Source organism: Thunnus thynnus, chromosome 4, assembly GCF_963924715.1.
Source record: "Thunnus thynnus chromosome 4, fThuThy2.1, whole genome shotgun sequence".
NCBI classification, from domain to species: Eukaryota; Metazoa; Chordata; class Actinopteri; order Scombriformes; family Scombridae; genus Thunnus; species Thunnus thynnus.
In genome coordinates this window covers 1,323,189-1,334,978 of record NC_089520.1, presented here as the reverse complement: position 1 = coordinate 1,334,978, position 11,790 = coordinate 1,323,189, and the positions used below count along the sequence as shown (strand labels likewise).

Genomic DNA, 11,790 nt, shown 5'->3' with positions numbered 1-11,790 from the left:
ATTGTTTTTTTTGACAGTGAACTCGGAGGCAATCATAAATCATACTTTTCTCGTATGAGGTGGTACAAGATGTCCCGTCCAAAAGCAATTCATCATATTAATAAATGTGTCACCGCCGTGCTTCTTTATATTCTCACTTTTTTTTCCCCTCTTTTTCGCTCCTCAAAAGATGGAAGAGTTAATCTGTAGAATTGAAGTGCACAGATTCAAATGAACAGTGAGAATTAAAACAGTGAAAATGTGAAGATTTCAGCAGCTTCTCAGAGTTACGCTGGTTTAAATCAAAGCTCCACCAGTGTGATGTCAGCAGGAAAACTCAAACTTTTTTTTAGGAACTGATGTTCTTAAATGGTTTATTTTAGTTCCTGTGGTACATCATTAATCTACGGTGTTATCTTATTGCATATATTTTGTTGAATGTTTGTTGTAATGGTTTTTTTTGTATCTTGAACCCTATATAGGATGTTTTGCTGTTTTTTCTTTTCCTTCATTTATAAGCTTATTTATTTATTAGGATCCCCCATCATAAAAAACACAGAAACAGTCAGACAACACGACCATCTCAAACCAAAAACCTTGATTCCCCTTCAACCCGCCCAGCGACCAACAGATCACCTCACAGAACTCTCAACTGTAAAAGAAAATCACTCCAATAACAACAACAACAACAATGATCATAATAATACGAACAATAACCAGAGAAAACTAAATAAAATAGAACAAAGGAGGAAGGAAACCGTTCAGGCACAAAATTGAAACAAACAGAGCAGAACAGACTCAAGAAAACGAAAAGATCAGTATGAAGGTTCATACTGGAAAACAACGAGACCAAAAGACACACAGTCAAACACCAGACAACAGCTGATTGGTCATTTATCTTAAAAGAATCCACTTTTTTAAGTGCTTTTTTTAGTTTTTAGTTTTTTTTTTTAGGGAACATGAGAGCTGTTCCATCAACGCAGCTAAAAAAAGCTGCGCTTACTTGAAAAAGTCTGGCTAGAATTAACATCAACTTTCACTTGAGGCTCAAGTTGTTCCACTAACACAGTTTAGCTGCGTCTAGTTAACGCTAAGTCTATCCAGACTGAAATAAGCTTGAAGTGCACGCGTGCATGGACCACATAAGCAGCCCAGAACAGTCGATTGTAGAAAAGACGATACCATGTCGCAAAAAGAAGAGAAAACTAGAGCAGCAGAACAAACCTGCTGATGAAACTATATGAAGAATATAAAAGGAGTTTTCACCAAAAAACTGCTACAATTAACAAGGTGAAGGAGACGACTTTAATGACAGATTAAATATAGACCTGTACGCAGGTAGTGATGGTTTAAAGGTTAGAGGAGTGAACTTATCACCAGAAGGTTGATGGTTCAATCCTCTCATCCGGCTTCATGAGCCTGTGTGGGGAAAGTCCCTGTTCATGGTTTCATCTTTATTTATTAATAAATGAGCATTCAGTTCAGTGACTGTGATTATGTTATCACTAGACTGGATAATATCAGATGTATAATTAAAATTACATTGTCGGCAACTGAAGAGAACCAACTTACCAACATTATCAAACTCTTTGTTGATTATAAATACAGTGGAAACTGCTTAGTGATCACGTCTGTCCGGGTCAAATATCACTATAATATCATCACCTTTTCTTTTTCTTTATTTCTCATGCCGAATAACATCTATCTGACATGTGTATATTTATTACCCTACATGAATACAGAGTTACTGAAGTTTATTGACTGTTTCTAAATACAGTACAGCTGTTTCAAACACATTATGAGCATTTTTGAAGCAGCAGGTTTTGACTTTTGTCAGCGACAAGTTCCTTCTTTTCCCGGCAGCAGAACAGGTGAAGAGAGCGGTGAATGTTGTTACTATAAGCAGTTAATACTGTAAACATCTAAAACACAGCAGAAAGACATGGTTTGGACTTTATTTTCTTTATGGCACTTTTATTTCTTAAATTATAAAACGCTGAGCTTTTGAATAAAAGGGTCCAGTCCAACACAGGAGTGACCACGAATAAAATGGGGATTTACTTCAGTACTTTTGTAAAAGTTCCTCACAGTTCTTCTATTTTATGTTTCTTGAACACAGACAAGTGATGCGAGTGTGAAAAGACACTTGATGGAAGCGTCTGTTTCCGTCTGTCGGACGTTCTTTGACACGCAGCTGAGTTAAGCTTGACCTTTAACCTGCCACAGAGCAGCTAGTTCTGCTGACTAAGTTACCATGGTTACCATGGTTACTGAGCCGGGACTCATATAAGCCAATAAGATGTAGTTCTGTAGAAAACCGTTCTCTGCATAGCACAGGTTCTAGCTGCAGGTACATGACCTCGTGTTACCTGTCTGATAACGTGACTGTGTCTGTTATTGATATATGAAATCTTAGAGTTCAAGCTTTTAGGTTTGGACACAGTACGAATTTAACGAAAGAAAACTGGGAGACTGCTTAAAAATAGATACGCATAAAGTAGATGCGTATTCAGTTTGCGTCTTTATAAATGTGCTAGATGGCAGCTGTCTTGTTCAGCATCAGCCAGCAAGGATTAATACATTTACTGATCATTCTGATTGGTATCAAGTTGTGATGTCACGTTTCACCACCTCTGATTTCCACACAGACATGGATGAAGCTGTAAAAACTTTTACTGGAGAAAAAGTCAGTATGAATCAAGATCTCAAGTTATGAGGAGAATCTTTGAACACATCACAGAGAAACACACATCTGGTTTGACACAGTTCACATGAATTCTGACATAATTATGTGTCTTCATACATCTGCTTTCCTTGTTCTGCATTTTTATCTTTAATTTAGTCTTCTTGGTGCTTTTTAAGCAAAGGAGAAACATCACTTTTAATAACAATGTGAATAAGATCTTTATTTTTGGAAAAGCAGTCGTCCTGTCACCTTACAGGAAACATTTACTGAGGAGCCTGAATCAGTGAAAACTAAAGTATTTTACTGTGTCATAATCTTACTTTGTCCTCCTGAACCTGCCGTGACTGACTGAAGGCTAAGTGACTTCCTTGAGGTCAACAAGGTCCTTTATTTCCTCTCCCAGATTCTTCCAGTCAGTCTACAGATTCAGACCAGTCCATCTCCCACTCTGACGGCTCTCTCCCATTCACAACCCGGAGGAGGAGCGTCACCCGGAGGTGTAATGCTGAGAAGAAACACATCTTTATTCATAACCAGGGGTGTTATCTCCAAAGTGTTAAATACATCAGAGGTTTCCCTGATGACTATGATTGTCATTCTGCGTGTAAGCAGCAGTACCTCAATGTAAAAATACTCCTGCATTTAAAATGTTACTTAAAGCTGAATATTATAGACATAAATGCCACATCGGGTGCTGCTGGTCATTGAATCAATGTGTCGTTGCAGCTGTTATATTGGCTCTGTGTATATTGTGGGAAGGTCGATCTGCTCTTACAGCTTCTTAACTAACTGAATTGTCAATCAATTAATCAATTTTTCCAGCAGGTTGTTACAATATACTAGACCTTTATGTGTAATACAGAATACTTCAAAAATGATCAAATCAAACCAAATGTGTTTAATGCAAAGTAACAGTAGTAAAGCTGAGCTCTTAAGTATTTTATTTGTTTTCATATTGTGTTGTTTTATGGCTACTATGATGATTTAAAAAAATACAGAATAGAGACTCTTTTTTTTTTTTTAAAGTTATAACAATTAAGATTAAATGTCAACATTCTTCACAACTGTGTTTTAATGAAATTTATATTTTCATACACGTTCTACTGACATTTCCCACTAGAGGTGTACTCGAATACAAATACGTTATTCCGTACATTTTTTTTAATGAATATTTGTTTCATACAAATATTTAAAAAATATTTGATTATAAAAAAATAAAAAAACCATGTCAAATACCAGAGTGCAGGTCGGTTACATCACTATCTCAGTGTCTCTCCTCTGCTCTGCTGTGACGTCTATCAGCAGGTCTTAGTGAGGGGAGTCACATCCACCTGCTACATGACGCACATTTTGGACATCAGTCCCAGAGTTGGGGGTGTTCCCCAGAGATAAAGCTGAGCCACTGAGACACGTGAAGTGTTCCCAAGGGACTCTCCATAACCTGTTTTTCTTCTCCTTTCACAAAGTTAGGTTGTAAAAAACAGGCAATAAATGAAAAGTGCAAAGCAATAATCACCTTTAAAGTTCCTCCCTACATGTTACAGGCTGTGCTGTCTGTGTGTTATGGGTGTATAAATAGGTAGAGGTCTGTCTGTAATGCGGCGATGAGTAAAGTTTTAGCTCAGTAGTCAGCGCAGTCGTCTATGATCTGGGAGACTCCAGTTTGAGATTTCCTTCATAAGGTAGTTTATTCATGAACACTTATTGTTAAACTTTAATTTTCTAAAATCAAAAGTGTAATAAAAACAAAAACAGCCTCTTTCCACTTTTGTTCAAATACAAGTACAGATAATTTTGCTGCCTCAACAAATACAGATACAAATACAAATACTGGGCTCCCTGCACATCCATATCTCCCACACTGGTTACAGAAATGCTGCCCACAGTCAGTTGTATCATCAGTTCCAGTGTAAGTCACACTGCTGCTCAATCAGCTGTTTTGTAGAAACAGAACAAAGTTGAGCAAAGCTGAGTTTTTGGCTGCATGTTTGTGTCTGAGAGACATGGTCAATATAAATTAAATCTCATAAGAGTTTAGTCAGCATGAAAGCAGCATTTATCCTTTTGAGGGAGATCATCAGCTTAGTCCTTGGACTCTGGTCGTGATTCTGGCATTTCTTTCTTTAGAAAATCCAAATGCAGCACAAAAGTCTGGTGTTCTGTAATGCAGAGAGAGCACATGTCACAGTGTTGATGTGGTATCTGCGTGTATATATATATATATATATATCTCAGTTAGTTATAACGAGAGACTCTCGAAGGACAGCTATGACTTGCAAGACGAGGGTCATGTGACTGCGGGGGTGAGGTTGCTGATTTGTTTTGTGAGGTTTTATTTGAAAAAATGAAAAAGTTGAAACATGCTTCAGTTGCTATGAGTGGATATTTCAAGAAAGGAAATTTTCACAAAATCATGAAATACATTGTAAGTGAACATTTAAGTGATGCATTCAGTGTCAGTATTTCACAACTTTGTTGACATGTTTCCGACAAAACATATTTGCTGTTGCTAATTAGTTTAATATATAAACATCATTTCTAGCGTCATGTATGTGTCTGTTTGGAGATTTGTTCTACCAGCAGAAACCTCACTGATTCTTTGAGAGATACTTTGAAGAGCAAAACTTTCTCTCTTTAAATCTAACTGTTTAACCATTTTTATAAATGTTCAGTTCCTTGATGTTCAGTGTGTGTAACTGAATTTGTAACTACAGCTGTCAGATATGTAGTTCAGAAAAAAGTACATTGTTTTCCTATGAAATCTAATGCATGTACAATTTAGGGTTTAATACCGGGAAATGGAATTCCCAGGAATACCCATTCAAACCGTTTCCCGAAAATATATTAATGGGAAAACAGGATTTTTTAATTTTGCATTTTTTTTTATTTTAATTTAGAACATATTGGAATATATTTATAAAATATGTAGGCCTACTTTTGGGGAAATATCACAGGATTTTAGTCTGAATTTTGTCTGTTTGGCTCATTTCAGCGCTGACTGTTTCATCAGCCCGGCCCGATTCAATGCAGGTTTTGTGAAGAAGCTACTGATCAGAGACACTACAGTCCCCACATTGTCGGGCCCAACTCCAAATCTGCAACCTATAAATAAACTAGCAATATACTTTATGTTTCCTTAAGGAGGCAGTATAATTGGAAGTTATAATTTTTGCTAACGTTGCAGTTAAGCTGTGCTAATGTAAACATGTTGCTACTACTTTAAATATTAGCTGTTAGCTAAAAATAACTAGCCTAAAGAGTTTGACCCTGAATGAGATGAAAAGACAAACACATGCACTGTCACACTTTTGGTTCTCAAAGTACTTTTCCAAATGTATTTGTACAAAGTTAGCTATCTAAAATGACATTGTTACACTGCTGCTGTTTGTATGATTTCAGCCGTCCCACAGCTCAAGTAAGGTTGTGCGTGCGGCTACAGTAGTTTATGTAACTTAGCAAAACAAGACACCAAGACTGAATGGTACCCAACACTTAACAAAGCAAACATTTCTGTTGACACTGCAAAATTGTTAGTACTGACTCCGACAAAAGAGCAGATACACAGCCAATTTCATACTGTAAAGTTGCTTTCAGCATGATTAGCATGCGTCTGGTTCTGAAACAGCTTACCTACTTGGCATGGCATTATTTGGGTAATGGTAGCAATACAGTACAGTATGTTTGGCTCCAATAGTATTTGGGGTATTGTTCTCCTCTCATTCCTCTCTTGTACAAACTCTTGTCCCAGTAATGGTGGATCCATAACCCTGCACAAAAAGGCAAAATGATAGAGGACAAAGAATCAATGAATTCTTTGTATTTTCTTTATGATGAGTAATTCTTGAGATTTGTTATAAAATTGTAGAGTAAATGCATGTGCACTGCTGGGATAATTTTGTTAGCATATGCTTTTGTATCCTATTGATTACTGTACATTTTATAAATTCAAATCAGTTTGACATGGTGTATGATATTGTTTTTGTAACTTTGGGGACATCACAGCAGGACGTCACCTTCAAACATGTAGGCACCCAAACTGACTCCACCAGTAGGACAACAGATGGCATAAAGCTTTCCATTGAGACACTGGGACAACATGTAAGAACCAAAGGTGAGTAAGATCAGTTTATAAACTAGAAACACATGAAGATATATTGGCTTGCATCACAGTATCACAAACTATATCTATATATTTTTTTTATCCTTTTATTAACATAGATGTCCAGGCAACAGTGTGTTTTCTCAGTGCTGGCACAAAAACCACTTCCAGTTAATCATATTTCATGCTGTCTTCAACACCTGTAAGGGGAGAGGGAGACACTTCCACAGAGTTCCATGCTGAGCCACCCGACTCAAACATATAACCCTGGTGACTCTGTTGTTACACAGGAATCTAAAATGTGGCAAGTTTCATTTTTGGAAATTGGAAAGCTAAAGCACAAATGTATTATATTTGAGCTAAGGTCCACGTATGGTGATATGAAATGCATTGTTTTTGAAAACTGCCTCAGAGAGCTGTTTGACACCTGTCCAGTGTGCATGAGAGAGTGTGATGTCCAGCGACAATGAATGGGTACTTATGTGGCATTCACTCGGCTTTGCCAAAACTGTCATTACTCCAGACAGTGGCAGAGCCAGCCTTTGGTTGGAAGCATCCCCGTTGGCACCCTTCAGATATCAGCAGCCACATATTTCACTGGTGCATCCTTCTTCCAGCTGGAAAAGGTATCCCTATTACCATTCACAGCATATGAAAATTGCAATCAGTTGACCTTTTCTACAACTTTTCCTTTTTTCCATGTATTAATAGATATGCAAAGTCATGCAGCTCCAGATTTTCTAGTTTGGCACCTGAAGGAGGCTTGCTAAGATGTACCTGGAGGCTGCCACAAACGGAAGACGGATCAGCAGAATGTCTGTGAAGATCCTCAGTCCTCCAGGTCAAGGTTATCCAAGGAGGGTTGAAGCGAGGGAAACTGGACTTGGTTGTAGATACTTGAAGATGTTTTGCCTGTCATCCGAGGGACTTCAGTATCTCCCATTGTGACCAACCTCTACATGGAGGAAGTAGAAAGCAGAGCCTTGAACTCCTTCATAGGAACAGCACCGAGTTCATACGAGAGGACGTCAGGAACAACAGCTTGGCCTTTTTGGACTGTGCCACTGAAGAGGACACAAGCTTCCACACTGGAGTATACAGGAAACCCACATACACAGACCAATACTAACTCTTTGACTCTCACCACCCACTGGGTTGGTGCAGGGTTATCGGAACCCTGCACCAACCAAGTTGATAATGTACCAACAGGTGCCCAGGCCCAAGAGAGGGGGCACTAACACCTGAAGGATGCACTTAAGGCTTGTGGACACCTAAAATGAAACTTTGTGAAAACAGCAACAAGATCCAGGAAGAACACAAACGCTGCGGGTGGTGAAGAACATCATCATTCCATGTGTGTCTGGAGTATCTCAGAAACTCAGGAGGATTTTCAATAAACACTGCATCCCTGTGTTTTTCAAAACCAGCGACATACTAAGACACACTGGTCCACCCGAAAGACCGCACACTCAAACACAAGAAAAGCAATCTAGTGTATGCAGTGAGGAATGCACAGGAGGGCCAACTCCTCCTACCTACACCCAAAAGATAAGGGACACTCTTGCAAGGATTGGGGGGACACACCTACAAAGCTGTCCTTTCATCCCTGTAACTGAGTTACAGGTCTGTTATTAAAAGCCTCCAACTTATACATTAAATTTGTGTTGAAAAGCCTTGCCACATTCTCTGTTATGTTTTCTTTAGGGCATTCAGCAAAGTATGGCAGCTACACTCTGATGCACCTGGAGAGCAATGCCATTATGGACCTTCAGCTTGCTCAGGTGTGGTACACTTTTTGGGAAATTATTTTTTACTCTTGCAACATATTGAAACATGCTTTAGTAGGTTTATGCTTCACTTTTATGTCTTTGCAATTTTGTCCACCCAACACCAGAGCAATGAAGTAGGTGGTAATTACTACGTGGAGAAGGAGGGCCTGAAATGATGCCTAGATCTTCTGGAGTCAAATGGTTTGGCTGTGGAATACATTGTTACTGACTGTCATTCACAGATACAGAAGTTTCTGAAGGAACACAACATCACACACTTCTACAACATGTGGCATTTAGAGAAAGGTAAATATTTATCCCTGTATTGTTCATAACTTACTGGCTCATTGACATAATCTGTGTATTTTGTCACTGTAACAGTCATCATCAAGTAATGTCTTGAATATTCATTTATTGCATACATACTTTCTATCAGGTTTGTCCAAGAAACTAAACACCAATATCACCAATGTTAAAAAAATCACTAAAAATCACTAATATCACTTCAAATATCTCTTTTGTAATGACAATGTATTGGTGTCCTGACCATTTTAATGGGCTACTATTTTACAAAATCTTTTTGTAATGTAACTCGAGGGTCAATGGCAGCTGACCCACCACAACCCGACATCATCGCTAGAAGCCTTTCACAGCTTGATCCTGCATTTCACACCCAAGAATGTGGTTTTCCCTTTCACTGGTATGTTGTGCAGGTAATATACTTTATAATGGATTCTGTAAGAACTTATTACTGATTAGTGGCTAATAAGTTTTACAACAAAATTAAGTTCTGGGTCATTGAGTTGAGTCAGTCTGTTATTGTAGGTTGTAACTAGTGGTAATGCATTACAATGAAAATGCAGAGAACAACGTCTGCAGGACAAGGTGTCTTCAAGGTCGTGTTCCCCAAGTCCAAGAAGGGTGAAGGCCTTGCAAAGCCAGTAAAAACAGACCCTACTTACAATAAGTAACGTTGACCATTTTCGGTCAATGTTAGTGCTAAAGGAGCTATTTTAAACCCAGCTGAAGTGTCTGTTAATAGCCCTTAGCACCGACTGTTTGGCTGGGAGGACGGGTATAGAGGGAGAATATTAGTCAAGCAGCATTTCACCAAAAAACACGGCGTGAGAGGCAACTTTTGGGGAAATGGGTTACTGCCACAATGAAGCCACTTTTCAGCAGAGAAGTGAGTAACATTAAGTGCACCACACTCCATTGAAAAAAATGACAATTTAAGATAGCAATTAGTGGTTCGCTTGTTAACTAGTAATTTAAGTTAAATTTTTACTGGAAGTCCACATTTACCTACAAAATATGTGCTGAATTAAACAGCGCCTCCTAACGTTACTTCATCTTTAAAATATCATCCATGTTGCTTTCCTTACACCTACAAACAAAGCCTATTTTAAATGGTGTATTGTTATACAGGAGTTTGCTTTGAGCAGTGTTAACTCAGAGGTTGTTCAGTTGGGCCGTGCTTTCAGCGCTTTCAGCAGACAAGCCCCCAGCGTTTCAGAGCAGAGAGTACTGCTGAAACTTAATTTATATAATTGGCGACTTTTTTTAATCATTCAAATTTGGCTGGGTGGTTAATTACACATTTTTCTGTGGCATAACAAACTCAGAACACATATTTATTATTGCTTTAGATGGACTTTATATATGTACAAGGAAGGTGGAGTAAGTGACTATTTGAATGCAGTATTTTACAGATGTGTGAATGACCTGATGAGACTCGTCTTTGATGAGGTATTTGAGGACCCAACAACATTTGTTCCCTGAGAACTAGTATGAGAGACCATCAAAGGAGGAAGTGTTTGCCTTCCAGGTCTCCCGCTTCAGTCAAGGGGCGATTGGAAGCCAACATATGGACCAGCTGGATCAGGAAACTCCTGGTGTATCCAGAGTACAACATGTGACGGGATGACAACCCTGACCCTCCGTCCTAAATATCCCCAGCACCAGCTGACAAAGCTGAGATGAAAGTAACGTCTGAAAGGAGAGGATCGGACAATATTACCGTTATAGTTAAATGCTGTATTTACTGTGTATATATTGACATATGCATGTAGGCATATTTATACATTTTTTACATTTGCTAAAAATAAAGTTATTTTGAGGAAAACATTTATTTCCCATTTCTGCATTAGTTCTGAGGCTCCTGTGGTATAATTACACTTTATGGTTCTGATTTTATTTTACACAGTTTTATCTCATTACAAGTGATTAAAACGCTTCTTCTAGTCTTTGCCTCAAAAGGTCCGTAGTCAGCTCTGTAAATGTTGTGACCTCTTTAATAGAATGACTTTGAAAATGTCAGATTACTTGCTTTAATGAATTTCGTTTGTTTATACGATGAAGAATAATCAAATATCACTTCCATGAGGCTGTTCTGGGCTGACAGATCACAGGCAATGAATTTGGCATTTCATATTCCTCACAGCTATAGTGAAGTTCAAGCTGCATGCAAAGTTTATATTATGCTCATTCTAATGTTGATTAACTTAAATGGCATTATTTTGCCTTAATAGTAGCACAAAATAATACACTAAAGGTACACTCAGGTTGGGAACCCATAGGTTTATGCATATTTCTCCTTGTTGCATTTAGTGTTGCTTGAAATGTGACCGATGCGTTTTGACTGTAGCTGAAGTTATACCTGAAAAACAATCCCGGCGATAATGTGCTTCCCGGGATAGGAAACGTCTAATTTTCTGGAAAAATATTAATCTCTAGTACAGTATGAAGTTGTATATTTATTTGAGTTAATGTAAATGTACCTTTGACCACTGGACTATATGGACAAGAGGTGTGCTTGAATACAAATACGTTATTCGGCAAAGCACAAATATTTGTTGTTTTTTTTTAACGAATATTTGTTTCATACAAATATTTCAAAAATTATTTGTTTTTGGGAAGGAAAAAAAAACATACCAAATACCAGAGTGCAGGTCAGTTATAGTCACTATCTCAGTGTCTCTCCTCTGCTCCGCTGTGACGTCTATCAGCAGGTCTCAGTGAGGGGAGTCACATCCACCTGCTACATGATGCACATTTCTTAATTTGAATATCACTTTAATTTTCATCTTTAATTTTCTAAAATTATAAGCATAATAAAAACAAAAAACAGGATTTTTAAGCCTCTTTCCACTTTTATTCGAATACAAATACAAATAATTTTGCTGCCTCAACAAATACAAATACTGGGCCTTCTGCACATCCCTAATATGGTTTTGTGTCTCATCACATCAGCACAG

General features: G+C 38.0%; 1 long non-coding RNA gene across 1 annotated transcript; it reads left to right on the top strand.

The window, feature by feature from the left end:
- Positions 1–5,750: 5,750 nt before the first annotated feature.
- On the top strand, positions 5,751–8,833 carry LOC137182202 (uncharacterized). Its single transcript, XR_010928271.1, has 3 exons — positions 5,751–6,776; positions 7,288–7,390; positions 7,476–8,833. It is a non-coding gene; the product is annotated as an uncharacterized lncRNA (long non-coding RNA).
- The last annotated feature ends 2,957 nt before the right edge of the window (positions 8,834–11,790 follow it).